Raw genomic sequence first — 19197 nt, 5'->3', positions numbered from 1 at the left:
ATTGGCGTATGTACTGGGATGTGGGAGTTAAATTTAAATATTTACAGGTGCTTACGTATTCATATATAATTTAGTAATACATTACCACAATAGAGGGCGGAAATATAGCGCTCATCGCTTTGAAATTTTCCTTGAGGATCCAGGTATGGGGTCAAGGACAACCTATAATTTTCAGTGATGATCAGATTAAATTTTTGGGATGAAGTGGACCGATAACTAAATTTTTTGTGTTTTGTTTTTAGAGTCAATATATAGGCCACAAGCCGAAAATCATAACACAACCCACGGTGAAGGGAATCTGGACAAGTAATTAGAAGGGCAGTACTGAATATTGGGATATTCGGAAAATATGTCAGTGTAAGGAAGATGTGCTGTTGATCTCTAATCGGTCAAGAGGGTGCAAATATCGCGAAAAATTTCCCATGCTCATAATATAGAACCGAAGAAAGTTAGAGTTACGTGGTAGTTGTGTAGGGTATCATATTGTCGGCCCCATCCGACTATACTGCTCCGCTCACTGGTTTATATATATATATATATATATATTATAAACTAAACAATAATAATTATATAATGTGTATATATGTATGTAAATAAAACAAATATTGTTTATATTATCCTCCATTGCCGGCAGGCAATTAGAGATGATCCGATAAACATTGTATTGAATATTGGAATGAAAACCCCAAATGGAAAATAATAACAACAAAAATAATCACATCATCAGATTATACAAATGGGTGTTATGTGAGCGAACGAGTGTGTAGGTGGTTGGTTGGTTAAATATATAAACATAATTATCAACATTTGTTTAAAATGACGTCACAAATTAGCATTGTTTTTGTTTATGAATGATTTGAAATACATTTATACGCATCTAGTGAAAATACATTTTCCGAAAGAAAGTAATACACAGAAATGCTGTCTAATTAATATTATTTAAAAAATATATATAATTTTTTAATTATTTTTTTTTTGAAAACAAAAATATTCAAATAAAGGATTATATTTGTTAAACATATTTTTTATATATCCACGTGTTTTATGGTAAAAAAAAAACTGTATAGAGGATGAAAAAAAATTGTTTTTAAAATTTACGTACTGATGAACATTAGTTTGTCATATTGTATGAAATATCCCATATGGCACGTGTTTTAAACATAATTTGATCCCACCGAAAATGCTGCCTACTCATTTCGAAATGACAGTCAACGTTTAACTTGCCACCTACGTGTTTGCTATCTGACCGCAGCAATTAGCTCGTGGAATTTTCATTGCAATTGGAAATCAATAGTGTTTTGAATGTGATTTTTTGTTTTTCAAAGAATTTCAAGTGGAAAAAGGTGATAAAGAATTTCATAATCCCTTGTCGCATAAAATTGATTTCGTAATTTAAAAAAAAAAATCTAAAAAATATAGTTAATAGAAATAGTTTTTCTCTAAATGCTGTGTCATTGAAATTTAAAATACAAATACTATGCCTTGCCTATTGAATATATTTTTAATTTTTTTTTTGTATTTCCATTTCATCTAACCATCGATAATTAAAAATGTTCAGTGGTAAATTGTCGTATGGATAACATTGATTACACCCATTGCTAACATCATCATTGCCATGGCCACAAAATTTGAAATCAATGATTTGGAAAAATTGCAACATTTCCGAATCGCCATTCAAGTGAATTTTCAAAATTAGATATACCATCAAAATTGCCTCTCTCTCTCTCATGTTGCATCTAATTTAAATCATTAGCTGGCAATGCAAAGTAATTGGCATTGTTCCTAATTAACCGTTGGATGGATAGAAAGGCAGGCCGCCTATAACCCACGGACTATTATGCGGTTTTTCGATAAATGAATTAATTAAAATTGTCCTTACACACGGAAAGTTAATTGATGTTATATGGGGCCATTAATGTTGGTCAGATTTATTTCATTTTAAAATTCATGCGAAAATTACGTTTGATTTATTTATGTGTGTGTGTGTGTTATGATGTATATGATTATCACTTCAGATAACTGGAGATCTAATGTAAGGCATTCTAAAGCTAAAGCGATGGGAATACCCCTAACAAATTTCATTACAAAAAAATTCACACATTTAAACAAATAATTTTTGTTTACCATAGAAAGCGTAGATTTTTAAAAAATTATTTTTTGGAGACCATACAAGCGCAGATTTTAAAGGAATATTTTTTCAACCACCGTGCAAGGACCTCAATTTTTAGAGAATATTTTCTAAAGATACCTTAAATTAAATTTATTTTAAAGTGAATGTTTTTTATGGGCCGTTGCATAGATTGTAAAAAATTGTCAAGGAAGTCAAGGATTATAAAAAAATTGTCGGAGACAATACAATCACAGATTTTTATTTTTTTTCAACAAAGCCATTTATTATTTATTGACCTTAAGGACCTAAATATATAACATTTATAATATTTGTAAATATAGAATATTTGTTCAACGACCCGCCCTTCGTTTTTAAGAAATATTTTTTCCAGGATCTTGTAAAGAGCTTTTATAAATACGTTTGTAAGGATTAGATTTTTCAACATATTTTTAACGAATATCTTTTCAAGGATCGCATAAAGACTTTAATTTAAGTGAAATATTTGTCAAGTGTCATAAAAGGTCCTGCATTTGTAGAGAATATACTAGCATATGCCCGCAACTTCGTTAGCGAATGTCGGAAATATTTAAACGTGTATTAACATCGACCATAAATTCAATTTGAGTACCATTTAGTATCAAATTTCATGATTCGAGCTCTAAATGTTCACCCAAATCCAAATTTTCCATTTAGCACACATTATTTCCATAAGTACCCTGTTCAACCATCCAAAAAAAAAAAAAAAAAAAAAAACGTCATGCATACCCCGATCCTACACCCTCACAATGATTCCAGATTCAAATTTCAGGATTCCAACTTTATTGGTTCACCCACAATTTAAATTGTATCACATTTAGTACACAGTAGTACGAATTTCCAAAACTTCATAAATACCCCAATCCTACACCCCGACAGTGATTCTAAACCCAAGTTTCAGGATTTCAACTCTATAGGTTCACCCACAATTTAAATTGTACCAAATTTTGTACACCGTAGTAACAATTCCAAATTCCTATATACCCCATCCTACACTCCCACAGTGATCGCAAATCCAAGTTTCAGGATTCTAACTCTATCGGTTTACTCACAATTTAAATTGTACCAAATTTAGTACACAGTAGTACTTATTTCTAAAACCTCCTTCCTACCCCAAACCTACACTCCCACAGTCATCCTAAATTCAAGTTTCAGGATTCCAATTCTATTGGTGCATCCGCAATTCAAATTGTACCAAATTTAGTACATAGTTGTGCCAATTTCCAAAACTTCCTACACAACCCAATCCTACACCCCCACAGCCATCCTAAATCCATGTTTCAGGATTCCAACTTTATCAGTTGACTCACAATTCAAATTGTACCAAATTTAGTACACAGTAGTACGAATTTCCAGAACCTCCTTCTTACCCGAAACCAACACCCCCACAGTGATCCAAAATCCAAGTTTCAGGATTCCAATACAATCGGTTCATCCAGAATTTTAATTGTACAAAATGTAGTACACAATAGTACAAATTTCCAAAACTTCCTACATACCCCAATTCTACACCTCCACAGTGATCCTAAATCAAAAGTTAATGATTTCAACTCTATCGCTTCACCCACAATTTAGATTGTACCAAACTTAGTACACGTTAGTACATGATTCTAGCTCTATTGGTTCACCTAAGATAAAAATGTACCAAATTTAGTACCATATAGTACCCATAAGTATTAATTTGTTAAATTGAATCCTGACCCTAATCCTACATCCCTACAATGATCCTAAACTTCATTGTTCCAGCTCTATCGGTTCACCCAAATCCATATTGTACCAATTATAGTACGATTTAGTACTTTTCGTACACATAAGTAAAAATTTCCAAAACTGTGTACATATGCCAATCCTACACTTAATGTTACTTTCAATTTTCAGGATTCCAGCTCGATTTGTACCCCCAAATCAAATTTGTACCAAATATAGTACCATATAGTACTTTTCCTACACATGTGTACACGCTTTCCAAACTCTCCTCATAACGACCCTAATTCTCAATCTTAATTTGCATTCCGAATTTCAAGTTTTTAGTTCAATCCATTCACATGCTACGAAATTGAACCAAATTTAGTACATTTCAGTACTTTTTGGATGCTTATAGTTCGAATTTCCAAAAAGTCCTTTGCTATATCTATTCTACATTCCATCAGTTACCCTCAATCCAAATACAAATGATACCATATTTAGTACTTTTTAGTACTTTTGGTACGATTCTAGTTCGAAATTTCCTAAAACCCAGCCTTATCTGTCACCTTTGGACTTTAATTAAAGTGATTTTTTAATTTTAGCTTCAGCCGTTTCGTCTGGGCTTTGATGAATCGTTAAATCAGTCAGTCAATCACTTTACTCTTTTATTAGTATAGATTAAATTTGTACCAAATATAGTACCATATAGTACTTTTCGTACACATGAGTACACTCATTCAAAACCATCTTCTTAAATAGACTCTACATCTCAACCCTAATTCGAATTCCACATTTCAAATTTTTTAGCTCTATCCATTCACATTCTACGAATTTGTATCAAATTAAGTAGGGGAGACTGGGGCACCTTCGGCATCGGGGCACCTTCGGCATTCGCGTTTTCGATATGAAGCTCTCACCGTACATCACTAGTTTCGATATATAGGTATCGAGTATCGAAATAAATAACTGACACAAAGTTTGAAATTTCTAGCTAATAAGCTTTTTTAGATACATGGGTTTTTGTATTTTTATAAATGTTTCTGTAATATTTCAATTTCATTTCGTAAGTATTTCGTGTATAAAACTTTTGAAATTTTTAAGACAATATTATATAAAAGTTGTTAACTACGATGTATATTATTATAGAAATATTTAAAAATATAATGTTTTTACAAAACTGATCGAAAAAAATGAAAAAACTATAAAAAGTACATTCGGGGTACATTCGGCATCTTAAAGTGGGGCACATTCGGCCATATACAGATAGTGCAATATTATTTCCTTAAAATGTTTTTGAGTTTGGCTTTAAAAATAATCCTTTAATATGGTTCGAAATTACATATATAAGACTAAACTGCTTGTATTAACGAAAATATAGAAAACCCCTATTTCTGGTGGTGTGTGCGACTTTGAGATTTCAACGTCCGCCGCTAGAAAATATAGCCCTAAAATTCAAACATTGTGTCGCGTATTAAAACCAAATAGTGCCTTTAGAGGATCAGAATTTCAACCAGACTGAAAGCGATGACAATTACCCGGCTATAACTATGGTGCCGAATGTGCCCCATCAAATGCCGAAGCTACCCCGGGTTGGGGCACAGTCTTTGACTTTTTTTACAAAACTGTAAACTTTTTTAACTAATACTATTTTTTTATATCTTTTTGGTACTATTTTTTATAATTAAGTGTCAGAGGACAATAATCAGCCATAAAGTTGTTATATATGTTGAATAAGTCCTGAGATATAGATCTCTAAAAAAAATGTGCCGAAGGTGCCCCAGTCTCCCCTACATTTTAGTACTTTTCGGATAGTTATAGTTCGAATTTCCGAAAAACCCTTTGCTACACCTATCCTACACTCCATCAGCGACCACCAATCCAAATTTCAGAGTTCTAGACCGGTTTTTGGTATCACATTTAGTACTTTTTATATTTTTTCAAGGACTATACAAGTCGAGGATTTTAAGGCCCTGCATTTTAAAATAACAATTTTCCAAGTCCAAGAATATTTTTTCACGATTCATAAATATTTTTTCAAAGACAAAACTCTAAATTACAAATCATTACAAACCACATATTTTTGTTGACAATTTTTGAACTTTGGTCCTTGAAAAACTATCCCCTAAAATATATGCTTTTAGAGAATAGTATCAAAAGCTTTGATTTTCAACGAATATATTCTTTATGAACTAAATCAAGATAACATCTTTGAAGAATATTTCTTAAGGGTCATAAAAAATTGTCAAGTTTTATACAAGACCAGGAGATTTAATATCTGTTTTTTTTTAACATGACATGGCCTGAATGAAAATATGTTTTTAATGACCTGCCAAGGTCATGATTATACCATCAGCTTTATGGTTAATAAGTGTATTCACCACACGAGAAATAAACATAAAATTTAAAATTGAAATATTGGTTTCTTAGGACCAAATTCGTTTGAGGAAATTTGGAGTCAATTCACATGTCTGCCCATCTGGCTGCCTGGTGTTCACTATAACTCTCAGTAATCGATTTTATTAAAACTTTGCACAAATTTCTTCCGACATCAAGTTCGAACATAGGCAATATTGGTACCCTTATTTTGGTGCTTCCCTCTCAAAATTGTAAACATTTAACAGAAAATTAATTTTCTAAAATTCTGGGAACGAATTGAAATCTCTATAATTTTTAAGGATTTGGTAGATCCGTCCACTACTTCTAAATACCTCATCCATAAATGCTTAACATTTTGAAAACTTGTAAATTTCACACGAAACTAATGAAGTATCCGATCCATTAGTTGCATATCGTAATATTTTTTACCAAACCTTTCTGCTTTCGAAGGGGGATTCTGAGAATCTGATGAATAAATAAACAACAAAAAAGAATTATACGGTATAACATTTTAAATTTTAGCCTGTCTAAAATTAAATTATCCTTGTTATTTATGATACGATTCATCGCCCAACAAACAATCATTAATACCACATACGGACATTACCACAAAACCACATATTTGCTTCAAATTCAATTGACAACTATGGCTTATTTCTTGACAAAAAGAAACAGCTGTTTTCATGAATGTTTTTTCTTAGATTGTCTGTTTAATCTAGAAATTTGTACAAATAATTTACTAAAATATACAACAAACAAACCATCTCACATACACATTTTATTTGTATTTGATTTAGTGTATATGTTTTCAATGAACTGAAGTTAATTATTGTTATAAGTTTAATTTAAGATATACAAGATATGGCCACACAATTAAGTCTCTCAGGTCACATTACATGTCCTGCAAACAGGTGAATATGTCCATAAATATACCCTAAAAGTGTTTGCTTTAAATAATGCATATGGTTGCATAAATTAACAGAAAATAAATTGTAGGTTATCTATTAACATGTGTTAACTAACTAATGATTATTGGCCACAAGTCATATGGAGATAGGGATACATATATCTTCTTCTCGCATTGGGTTATTTTTGGGTTTGGAGATAGTAAAGATGGACGTATTAATAAATACTTTGGATGCCATAACAAGGGTGGAAAACCCTTCCTATTTGTAGACAGATGATACCGCCCAATATGTATCGAAAATCACCTCAAGAGAACCAATGCTTTCAACAGTTCTCGTGGAGGTATTTTTATACCCTTCACCACACTGTGGTACAAGGTATTATGTCTTTGTGTATACGTTTGTAACAGGCAAAAGGAAACGAGATAGACACATGGTTCCTTTTGATAATATGCATAGAATCACTTTCAAAGTCGATTTATGCATGTCCGTCCGTCTGTCTGTCCATGTTAAATTGTAAACAAAGTACAGGTCGCATTTATGATCCGAAGTGGATGAAATTTGGCATAGGTCACTTATTCGTCCCAATGACGAACCCTATTGAAATTGGGAAAAATCGGTTCAGATTTAAATATAGCTCCCATATATATATTTGTCCGATTAAAGGTAAATGGTGCACAAAAGTCACTAAATATCTTTCGATTTGCACGAAATTTGGTACAGCCTAATGATTTAGGTCTAGAATGATGTGTGTTAAGTTTCCTGAAAATCGGTCCAGATTTAGATATAGCTCCCATATATATTTTCGTCCGATTTCATGTAAATGGTGCACCATAGTCCCTATATATCTTGCGATTTACACGAAATTTGGCACAGCGCAATGAATTAGGTCTAGAATGATGGGTGTCAAGTTTCTTGAAAATGGGTTCAGATTTAGATATAGCTCCCATATATATTTTCGCCCGATTTGAGGTAAATCGTGGCCCAAAGTACCTATATATCTTTCGATTTGCACGAAATTTGGCACAGCGCAATAAATTAGGTCTAGAATGATGGGTGTCAAGTTTCTTGAAAATCGGTTCAGATTTGGATATAGCTTCCATATATATTTTCGTCCGATTTAATGTAAATGGTGCACCAAAGTCCCTATATGTCTTTTGATTTGCACGAAATTTGGCACAGCGTAATGAGTTAGGTGTGTCAAGTTCTTGAAAATCGGTTCAGATTTAGATATAGCTCCCATATATTTTCTTCGGATTTAATGTAGCTCCTATATATATTTTTTTCGAGTTTATGTAAATTGTGCACTAAATACCCAAAGTTTGTCCGATTGCCACAGAATTTTGTACAATGAACTGTAGTTAATATAAATTAATCTCTGGTAAGTCTCGTTGAAATCTGTTCAGAGTTAGATATAGCTTCTACATATATATTTTCGTCAGATTTTACACAAAATTGACACAAAATTTTGCACAACGTACTGAAGTTAGTATAACCTAGAAGATAGATATAAATTCTATACAAACTCCCCAGGTGGGTCCGATTGGCACAAAATTTTGCACGGCGTACTGAAGATACTATTGCCACACATTATGGCAAGTTTTGTTGAAATCGGTTCAGATTTAGATATAGCTCCTAGATATAGTTTCATTCGAGGTGCGCAAAATACCCAAAGTCAGGCCGTTTTCTACAAAAAATTGTACAATGAAATTTATATTGCCTAACGTTTGCAAAATTTTGTAGGAATCGTTTCCAATTTAGATATATCTCCCATATATCGACGCCTTCGAACCATAGTATGCTAAGTCTGAAAAGTGAGTTTTTCAGTAGAAGCTTTCAAAGTATGGAAGTTTCTTTTATCGTACGTGCCATGCCAAGTATATTTTTGCTTATAACTTTGGTTTAGATTGGCCGATGATTACCAAAATTTCAGTGAATTTAAATTAAGGACCGTAGTATCTAAAAACGTAAAGAACTTTAAAACATGCTAAGTCGACTTAGCATACTATGGTTCGGAGGCGTCGATATAGTTTCGTCAACACAACATACTGAATTTTATGTGGAAGGTTTTGTTGAAATCGGTTCAAATTTGGATAGAGCTATCATATATATTTTCCCCCGATTTTAAGTAAATAATGAACCAAGAACTCGAAATGTGGCCAATATGCACAAAACATATTGAAATTTGACAAGTTTCGATTAAATCGGTTTATGTTTCGATATAGTAAATGGTGCACCAAACATCTCATGTTTATCAGATATTTATCCAAATAATCAACGGGTCTCCGATTGATATTTGCTTTAAATTAATTTACAATGTTAGGATTCATCTGTTGAATATACCCAAGGTGGTGAAGGGTATCATATAGTCGGTCCCGTCCGACTTTACCTCTTTCCTTACTGGTTAATATTAGAAAAAATATGTACCATGAAAAAATAGTGTACATGTGTTATATTTATGTTTACTTTTGAAATTTGCTATCATGCAAAATTCATTTCAGCTTACTATTGCTTTCACGGATTGCGGCAATAATTTCCCCAATACGTAACAAACCTGCCTTTTAACACTAGAACGCCGAAGGCGGTCATTTTGACCGCTTTCCAATTTCAAGTACAAAAGCAACTGTGCAGTTAATGACACTTTTATTTTAAATTTGGTGATTTTTTTATAATAAACGTAATTCTATGAGATACAAAAAGTCACCAAATTAAAAAATGCACAGTTGCTTTTTTACTTGAAATTGGAAAGCGGTCAAAATTACTGCATTCGGCGTTCTAGTGTTAATATCATGTTTTTGTTTTAAGCTATTTGGTTTTATTTTTCAAAATTGTCTACATATTAAATGCATTCATAATTAATTGAAATCTTCTGCAACTCAACCACAAAAAAAGCTAAAAAAGAACTTGTGTGCATTTCCTAGAAATATCTCAATTGAATTCAATTATTGAAATTCCATTATGCCAGAGGGATATTAAAAACAAGTTTTAATTAATATTTTGTTTATAAAAAAAAGTGTTAAAATGAGAAGGAACTCAACATGTCTGCCTTCCTGTGAAATAGATATCTCCCCACACACACACACACACACACACACACTGGCCAGACATTTTATAGAATTGTATAACATAAAGTATAGTCAAGCAGAGAGAGAGAGAGACCGAAAAAAACACTTTTTATGGGGGCGTTTAAGTGAGCCGTGCCGTACAACTTTGTATTTGTAGACATTTGGATATTTGCTTTAAGCATTAACTTGATATATGCTTTTGAGTAAATCTATTATGAGATTCTAATTTATGTCCATTTGCAGCAATTTTTGCTTCATTCACCATACAAATACATTTACGAAAGCAAATTTGAAATAAATGGAAACTTAAATCAACAAGTAAATACTACCAAAGGATTTTCTATGCAGTTAGTGTGTGGGAAGGACATTCAACACAAGCGTACACATTCATTATAAGGGATATTAAATTGTAAAATTTTTATTCATTCGTTTTAGAATTTATTACAAATGTAATTTTCGAGTTTTTGCCAGTTTTTGTTTTCAGTTTTCAAATTTATGTCATTTTGATGAAATTAACATTAAATTAAATGCACTCTAGAATACCGAAAGGAAAATATCGAAATAGGTTAACTCTTAAATTCTGTAAATTTATTTTTTTTGTTGATCACCTAAACGTATACGTGTGGACATTACGTATACGTAACTAAAATATTCATCATACGCCTGAGAGGTGTAAACAAGGATACAAACAAGTGTTTTATTTCATCGACAACACATTGTTTCGCTCTGACGCCTCGGCATAAATTAACCAAGCAATATTTACAAATACAAATGGCCAGTAAAATGTGTGTGAAATTCCATTCATTAGCCAGATACAAAAACAACATAAAATAATTAATTCACACCATAAATACAAAAGGAAATATATAACCACAGGCTTTAATTTAAGAAAAAAAAAAACGGTGGCAACATTTTGCAATTTATTGAAACAAAATTCAATTGTTCTTTAAAAAAATTTATTAAAAAAGCAGTAAGGAAAGTAGTAAAGTCGGACGGGGCCGACTATATGATACCCTTCACCACTTTGGGTATATTCAACAGATGTATCCTAACTGACGTCGCATTGAAGTTTACCAGTAAAATGAAATTGGATCCATAAACATGTCATTCTGCAATCTATACTAAATTTTTCATTTGATCAGATATAGAGTTGCTTCTTACAATCGGACAAATTTATGTACATAAATTTTAAGCAAATATCAATCGGACACCCATTGATTATTTGTATAAATATCTGATAAACATGAGGAGTTTGGTGCACCTATATCTAAATCTAAATTGATTTCAACGAGACTTGCCAGTGATTAATTTATATTAACTACAGTTCATTGTACAAAATTGTGTGGCAATCGGACAAACTTTGGGTCTGTAGTTCACAATTAACAAAAAATAGGAAGAAACTTATATGGGAGCTATATCTAAATCTGACCCGATTTCTACGAAACTTAGCACACATCATTCCAGACTTTATTCAGTACCCTATGCCACATTTCCTGCAAATCGATAGATATGTAGGGACTTTGGTACACCGTTTAGCTTAAGTCGGACGAAAATATATATATGGGAACTATATCTAAATCTGAACCGATTTTCGGGAAACTTAACACACATTGTTCTTGACCAAATTCATTACGCTATGCCACATTTCGTGCAAATCGAAAGATATATATGGACTTTGGTACACCATTTACATTAAATCGGACGAAAATATATACGGGAGCTATATATAAATCTAAAGCGACGTTCAAGAAACTTAGTACACATCATTGTAGGCTTATTTCAGTACGCTATGCCAAATTTCGTGCAAATCGAAAGATATATAAGGACTTTGATGCATCATTTACATTAAATCGGACGAAAATATATATGGGAGCTATATCTAAATCTGAACCGATTTTTAAAAGACTTAACACACATCATTATACACTTAATTCAATACGCTATGCCCATATATATAGGGACTTTGGTGCAGCATTTACATTATATCTGAAGAAAATATATATAGGAGCTATATCTAAATCTGAACCGATTTTTCCCAATTTCAAAAGGGTTCGTCCTTGGGCCAAATAAGTGACCTGTGCCAATTTTCGGCCAATTCGGATCATAAATGCGACTTATACTTTGTTTACAATTTAACATTGACAGACGGACATGTATAAAATATTCGCTCTCTGTAGGATCCTTGGAAAAATTATTCATTATTCCTCTAAAAATTTATTATTTGAAAAACCACGCCTTGTAAGTTCCTCTAAAAAATATTCTTTGAAAAACCACGCCTTGTAAGGTCCCTAAAAAAATTATTCTTTGAAAAACCACGCCATGTAAGGTCCTCTAAAAAAATATTCTGTGAAAAACACGCTATGTAAGGTCATATAAAAAAATTATTCTTTGAAAAACCACGCCATGTAAGGTCCTCTAAAAAAATATTCTGTGAAAAACACGCTATGTAAGGTCATATAAAAAAATTATTCTTTGAAAAAACCCGCCTTGTAAGGTCCTATAAAAAAAATTATTCTTTGAAAATCCACGCCTTGGAAAGTCCTCTAAGAATATAATTAAAACAATACGCCTTTAAAAAAACATATATAAAAAATACACGCCTTGTAATGCCCGTGAAAAATATTATTTAAAAAATCCAAGTCTTTTGAAGCCGTGGAAACATATTATTTAAAAAATCCATGTCTTGGTATTTACAATTTTTTTAACAATCCACGTCTTTTGGGGGCCCTTGACAAATATTATTTAAAAAATGCATGCCTTGTAAGGTATTTAAGAAAATAATTTTCAAAAAATTCATGCCTTGTCAGGTGTTTAAAAATATATATTTTTTTAAAAATCCACTTCATGTACAGCCTTATAGGCCTTCGAAAAAAAAAAATAGTTTAAAAATCCACTTCTTGTACGGCCTTATATGCCTTTGAAAAAAATATAGTTTAAAAATCCACTTCTTGTACCGCCTTATAGGCCTTCGAAAAAAATATAGTTTAAAATATTAAATTGAAAAATATAGTTTAAAAATCCACGTCTATAGGCCTTTTGAAAAAATATAAAAATCCACGCCTTATAGGTCTTCGAAATAAATATGGTTTAAAAATCCACGCCTTGAAAATTATTCTTTTTCTTTAAAAAAAAAAAAATTATTTAAAAATCTAAGCCATATACAATATCTGAAAAAAATTTAAAAAATAAATAAAAATTCAGGACTTGTATGAAAAATGAAAAAAATATTTTTTTTAATCGGTTCCTTGTATGAAAAACTAATATTTTTTTTTTTAAATTCCACGCATTGTATGGGCCATGGAAAATATGTTATAAAAATTCTTGTCTTCTACGGTCAATAAAAAAATATTTTTTTTAAAAAAATCTATGGTGGATAAAAAATATTTGTTAAATCCGCGCCTAAAAATCACGACTTTTTAGGTCCTTTGAAAAAAATATTGTTTAGAAAACCCACGTCTTGTAAGGTCGCTGAAAACCCCCTTAATTAAAAAATCCACGCTTTATAAATTCGTTGAAAAAATATTAATTAAAAAAAACGACGCTATTAAAAGTCCCTTAAAAAGTCTTTATTAAAATCGAATTTTTAAAAATTTCATGAAAATTTTTATTTAAAAAACACGCCTTATAATCTACGCCTCTTTTAATGACCCTAAAATATTACGCCACGCCTTTCATAGCTTTTGAAAAAATAATTTTAAAAAAAAATGTTTGGAAAAATATATCAAATCCTTGCTTATCCTTGAAAAATTCATCTTCTTCTAAAAACCACGTTCCGCAAGAACCACGGCCTTAAGACAATTTATTCTATTATTAAGAATGCAACGGGTGTTTGTGTATTATTTATATGCGTATAAAAACATTCAGTATGTTCTTGTTGTTGTTTTTGTTGTCGTCGTTGAAACGTGCGACATGTCAGAAATAGAAATTGGCAAACGGACAAAAAAATAAATAAAAAGAACGCACACTTACAAAAGGGTATTGATGAACATCATCAAACAAACCACAATCAAAACGCAGAAATCGCAGCTGCGTGTAAATTTTCAGCGTGAGTGTCATTCGTAAATAAAACAATCGTAGCGGGGAGAGTGTAGTTTTTTCCTATTTTTATAAGTTTCAAGGGAAAATGGTGGAAAATTGTAGTTTAATTTTTTTTTGTAACCCACATTTGCGTTCCGTAATTATGAGATATGGACCAAGGCACAGCACAGGATTACTTTCGATTTAATGTTCGAAAATTGATAACCAGTGAAGTCCATTAACCCAATCCAAAGTATTTGTAAAAAGTTAAAACAAAATGAATTGCCTTAAAAATCATTCCACAAAATGTACCTTTAAATTCAAACGCCTTACAAATATTTCAAAGTTTTTCTTTTTCATTATCGTTGTCATATTAATCTCACCGAATGCTGTATTACACAAATCGTTTGTCAATTTTTTTTTATTTCATTTCATTTTCTGCTGATGCAATATCCCATTTAAATGTTGCATCATAAGAAAAGCAACAACAACAACAGCGACGCGAATAAAACACAATCGCATTTTTCTCTTTTGGGGTTAAATTTAAGTGTTTTTCTTTTTGTTGGGTTTTTGTGATGCTGTTGATTTTATATTTAGTAGTACAATCCTGTCTATAAATATATTTGTATTTGTACATATGTGCAGATCCAACGGAATTTAGTTTTTCGTTGACAACTATAAGCGGATTAGAGCCAAGCTATGAAGCAATTTTATGCTATTATATGGGGCGTATTTTGTTGTTGTCGTCAAATTCTATCATGAGCTTATTTGTGCCTTTGATACAACTTTCAAAATAAGAGGGAATATAATTTAATATAAAGGGAGCATATTACCGATTAAAAATAATACATGGCGTGGTTTAAAAATATATTTTTTAATCATTAATTGAAATCTTTAAATCTTTTTCCAAGGACCTAATATAATAAGGCAGTGTTTAAAGACTATATTTTTTAAGGACATGATAAGGCATGGTTTAAACAAAAAATATTTTTGAAGGGATCTCTTAAGGCTGGGGTTTCTTTTTAAACAAATATTTTTTCAAAGACCTTTAAAGAGGCGAATTTATAAATATTGATTTTTAAATAACATTCTTTAAGGACCTTTCGATTCCTGGATTTTTAAAGAATATTTTTTAAAGACCTTTCGAGGTGTGGTTTTTTAAAGAACATTTTTTCAATGACCTTGTAAGACATTGTTTTTTTAATTATATTTTTTCAAGGACCTTGTAAGGCATGTTTTTTAATTATATATTTTTAAGGACCTTGTAAGGCGTGATTTTTTATACCCTTCACCACACCATGTTACAGGGTATTATGTCTTTGTGCATATGTTTGTAACCGGCAAAAGGAAACGAGATAGACACACGGCTCCTTTTGAGAATATACATAGAATCACATTTATTTAGATTTATGCATGTCCGTCCGTCCGTACGTCTGTCTGCCCATGTTAAATTGTAAACAAAGTACAGGTCGTATTTATGATCCGATTTGGATGAAAGTTGCTATAGGTCACATGTTTGGCCCAATGACGAACCCTATTGAAATTGGGAAAAATCGGTTCAGATATAGATAAAGCTCCCATATATAGTTTCGTCCGATTTTATGGAAATGGTTCACCAAATTTGAAATAGCGTACTCGATTAATTCTAGAATGAAGTGTGCCAAGTTTCGTGAAAATCGGTTCAGATTTATATATAGCTCCCATATATAGTTTCGTCCGATTTTATGTGAATGGTGCATCAAAGTCCCTATATATCTTTCGATTTGCACGAAATTTGACACAGCGTACCGAATTAACCCTAGAGTGATGTTTGCTAAGTTTCGCGAAAATCGGTTCAGATATAGATATAGCTCCCATATATAGTTTCGTCCGATTTTATGTAAATGGTGTACCAAAGTCCTTATATATCTTTCGATTTGCACGAAATTTGGCATATCGTACTCGATTAAGTCTAGAATGAAGTGTGCTAAGTTTCGTGAAAATCGGTTCAGATTTGGATATAGCTCCCATATATAGTTTCGTCCGATTTTATGTAAATGGTGTACCAAAGTCCTTATATATCTTTCGATTTGCACGAAATTTGACACAGCGTACGGAATTAAGTTTAGAGTGATGTGTGCTAAGTTTCGTGAAAAACGGTTCAGATTTAGATATAGCTCCCATATATAGTTTCGTCCGATTTTATGTAAAGTGTGCACTAAAGAACCAAAGTTTTTACGATTGACATATTTTGTTTTTGAAATCGATTCGGATTTAGACCAGTGAGCGGAGTAGTATAGTCGGATGGGGCCGACCATATGATACCCTACACAACTTCCACGAAAAACTAACTTTCTGTGGATCTATATTCTGAGCTTGGGCAATATTTCGCGATATTTAAACCATCTGGACCAATTAGAGGCCGACAATTATTACTAATGTTCAGTACAGTCCTTCTCATTACTTGTCCAGATTCCCTTCCCTTGTGTTGTGATGTTCTTATTCACATTGGAGCCTATAGATCGACTTGAAAAAAACATAAAAAATTAAGTTTTCGGTCCACTTCATCACACTATAATTATCTGATCGTCACTGAAAATTTTAGGCGTTATCTTTGACCATAACTGGAACTTCATGGAACATTTTAAAGCGATGAGCGTTATATTTCCGCCCTCTAGTGTGCTAAAGGGTTACTAAATAATATCTGAATACATAAGCACCTGTAAATGTTTAAGTGTAACTCCCACATCTTAGTACATACGACCATATAATTGGTATCAATTTAAAGGTCAACCACTGCCCTTGAATATACCAACAACTTTTCGGGTATATGTCCTTCAGGGGTAAATCTATACGCTATAGAATACAAATTTTGTAATTTTTCACACAAAAGTCAGGGTCTATTTGACCCGCTAAATATTGACCGATCCTTATCAAAACAAGCATGCTTATTCTTTGGCCCGATCCCCTTCTCTATGTAAAAATTCGCGATGTTTGGGTCATAATTGCGGCCTCTAGAGCGACCAGAAAAACCGATAAAAAAAGTATTTGGTCCATTTCATCCCCTAAATATTAACCGATATTTACCAAAAAGAATAGGGGTCTTCATTGGCCAGAACCCATCCTACATGCAAAATTTCGTGAAGATTGGTCCATAACTGTGGCCTGTATCGTGTTTACAAAATATAATGGACAGACGGACGGACGGACACACATGTCTAGATCGACTCAGCTAGTCGAGATATCGGTATACTTAAAGGTGGGTCTTGGACCAATATTTCGCGGCGTTACAAACTCTTGGGGCTGCACAAAGCTATAATACCCTGACAACATAGTTGTGTAGGGTATAATAATGCTCCCATTTGTATGTTCGTTGGAGTTGCACTGGTTGACACGAAACGTGTCAATGGATCTTTTGGATACACCCAATGTGGTGAAGGGCATCATAAAGTCGGCCCTGTCCGACTTTACTACTTTCCTTATTGGTTTTAAATTCTATTTTTTCAAGGACCATGTAAGGCGTTGTTTTCTTTAATTATATTTTTAAGGACCTATTGAGGCGTGGTTTTTTTACATAATATTTTGTAATTATATTTTTTCAAGGACATTGAATTTTGTGGTTTTTTTAAATAATATTTTTTAAAAGACCTTTCGAGCCGTAGCTTTTTAAGTCATATTTTTAAAGGACCTTTCGAGCCGTAGCTTTTTAAATCATATTTTTGCAGGGACCTTGTAAGGTGTGATTTTTTAAGTTATATTTTTTCAAGGTTTGATTTTTTTTAATTATAGTTTTTCAAGGACCTTGTAAGGTGTAAATTAAAATATCCTAAACAATTTCTATTGTCTGTGTTTTCAAAAATGAACAAAATAAGAATTTAAGTAGTGAAATTATCTTCTTTGAAAAATTTCCTTTGACTCTGCAATCATTAGATATTCATTGTTCATCATTACTAATATAGTTATCCTTCATCTGTACACACATGCAAATTTGTATGTACCCACACACACATGACATATATCCCTAAGTAGGTCAGTTAATATTATTTTGCCAAAATAATACTCACAAATTGTTATCCATTGTTGTGATTTGTTGTTTTGTGAATTGTGGCCAAAGTGAAGACAGCTGCTGAGATGATTGAATACAAGGCGCCATTAATTAACCCAAAACCCAAACAAGCAAAGAAAAAACATTCTGCTTTGCCAAATACTATTGACAAATGCCAAACATTTTAGAAACAAACAAAACACCATGTCACGTGATTGTTAGGGAAAAAAGAAAAATAAAAAAAACTAAAATACAATGGCCGTGATCTATTGTCATAGAGATGGAAGGGAAAATAAATTCCCAGAGCTAAATATAAAATTTCAAAAGAAAAGCAAAGGTCTCTTTTGATGGCATAGGAAATGGGTCAACAAATTCTGTAATCTTTAACTAATTAATAAGCAAATATAATTAAATGAAATTGGTTATATTTAAAAGGCAAGGCCAATATTCTAGTACAAAAAAGTCGAAGATATTTTCAAATAATATAGTTTTTTTTTTGTTTTCAGTTCAATATCGACACACAAATCTTCTGCAAAAGAAACTATCCTAATTTTTCAAAATCATTGTGCTTCTGACCGTATCGCATGTGCATTTTGTCTCAAACATTTCGCTATTCAACTGAATTTACGCCACACTAACATTGCTTATGGACCATAACCTGTTAGTATCCCCATATGACAACACACTTAAGTGATTCGATTTCAACACCTTTGCGGCGAAATTGCATTGCCGCACAGACATTTCACAACGCAGACGAAAAATTAGTTAATTTTTCATTTTGATATTTGCATTTTGTGGTGGGTCATTAACGAAAATGTGTGCCAAATAATGGGAATCGGAAATGATCAGCTATTTCAATTTATCTGGTGATAAAATATTTCAATTCGAAGGAGATATAAAATAATCGGGGGGGATTTTACTTTTTTATGGGTAGATTTTTTTAAAGGAAATATTTGTTTCAAACATCATACAGTCTTG

General features: G+C 32.1%; 1 protein-coding gene across 1 annotated transcript in view; it reads left to right on the top strand.

Moving 5' to 3' along the window:
• LOC133330231 (uncharacterized protein DDB_G0271670-like) overlaps positions 1 to 19197 on the top strand; it is a 32286-nt gene that overhangs the window by 11602 nt on the left and 1487 nt on the right. The window lies entirely within an intron of this gene.

This window comes from Musca vetustissima, unplaced genomic scaffold (assembly GCF_032173495.1).
Source record: "Musca vetustissima isolate MV318-11 ecotype Yass unplaced genomic scaffold, APGP_CSIRO_Mvet_v1 utg9944, whole genome shotgun sequence".
In the NCBI taxonomy this organism is placed as follows: Eukaryota; Metazoa; Arthropoda; class Insecta; order Diptera; family Muscidae; genus Musca; species Musca vetustissima.
Note: the sequence above shows the minus strand (reverse complement) of the source record. Positions and strands in the feature narration are given on the sequence as shown.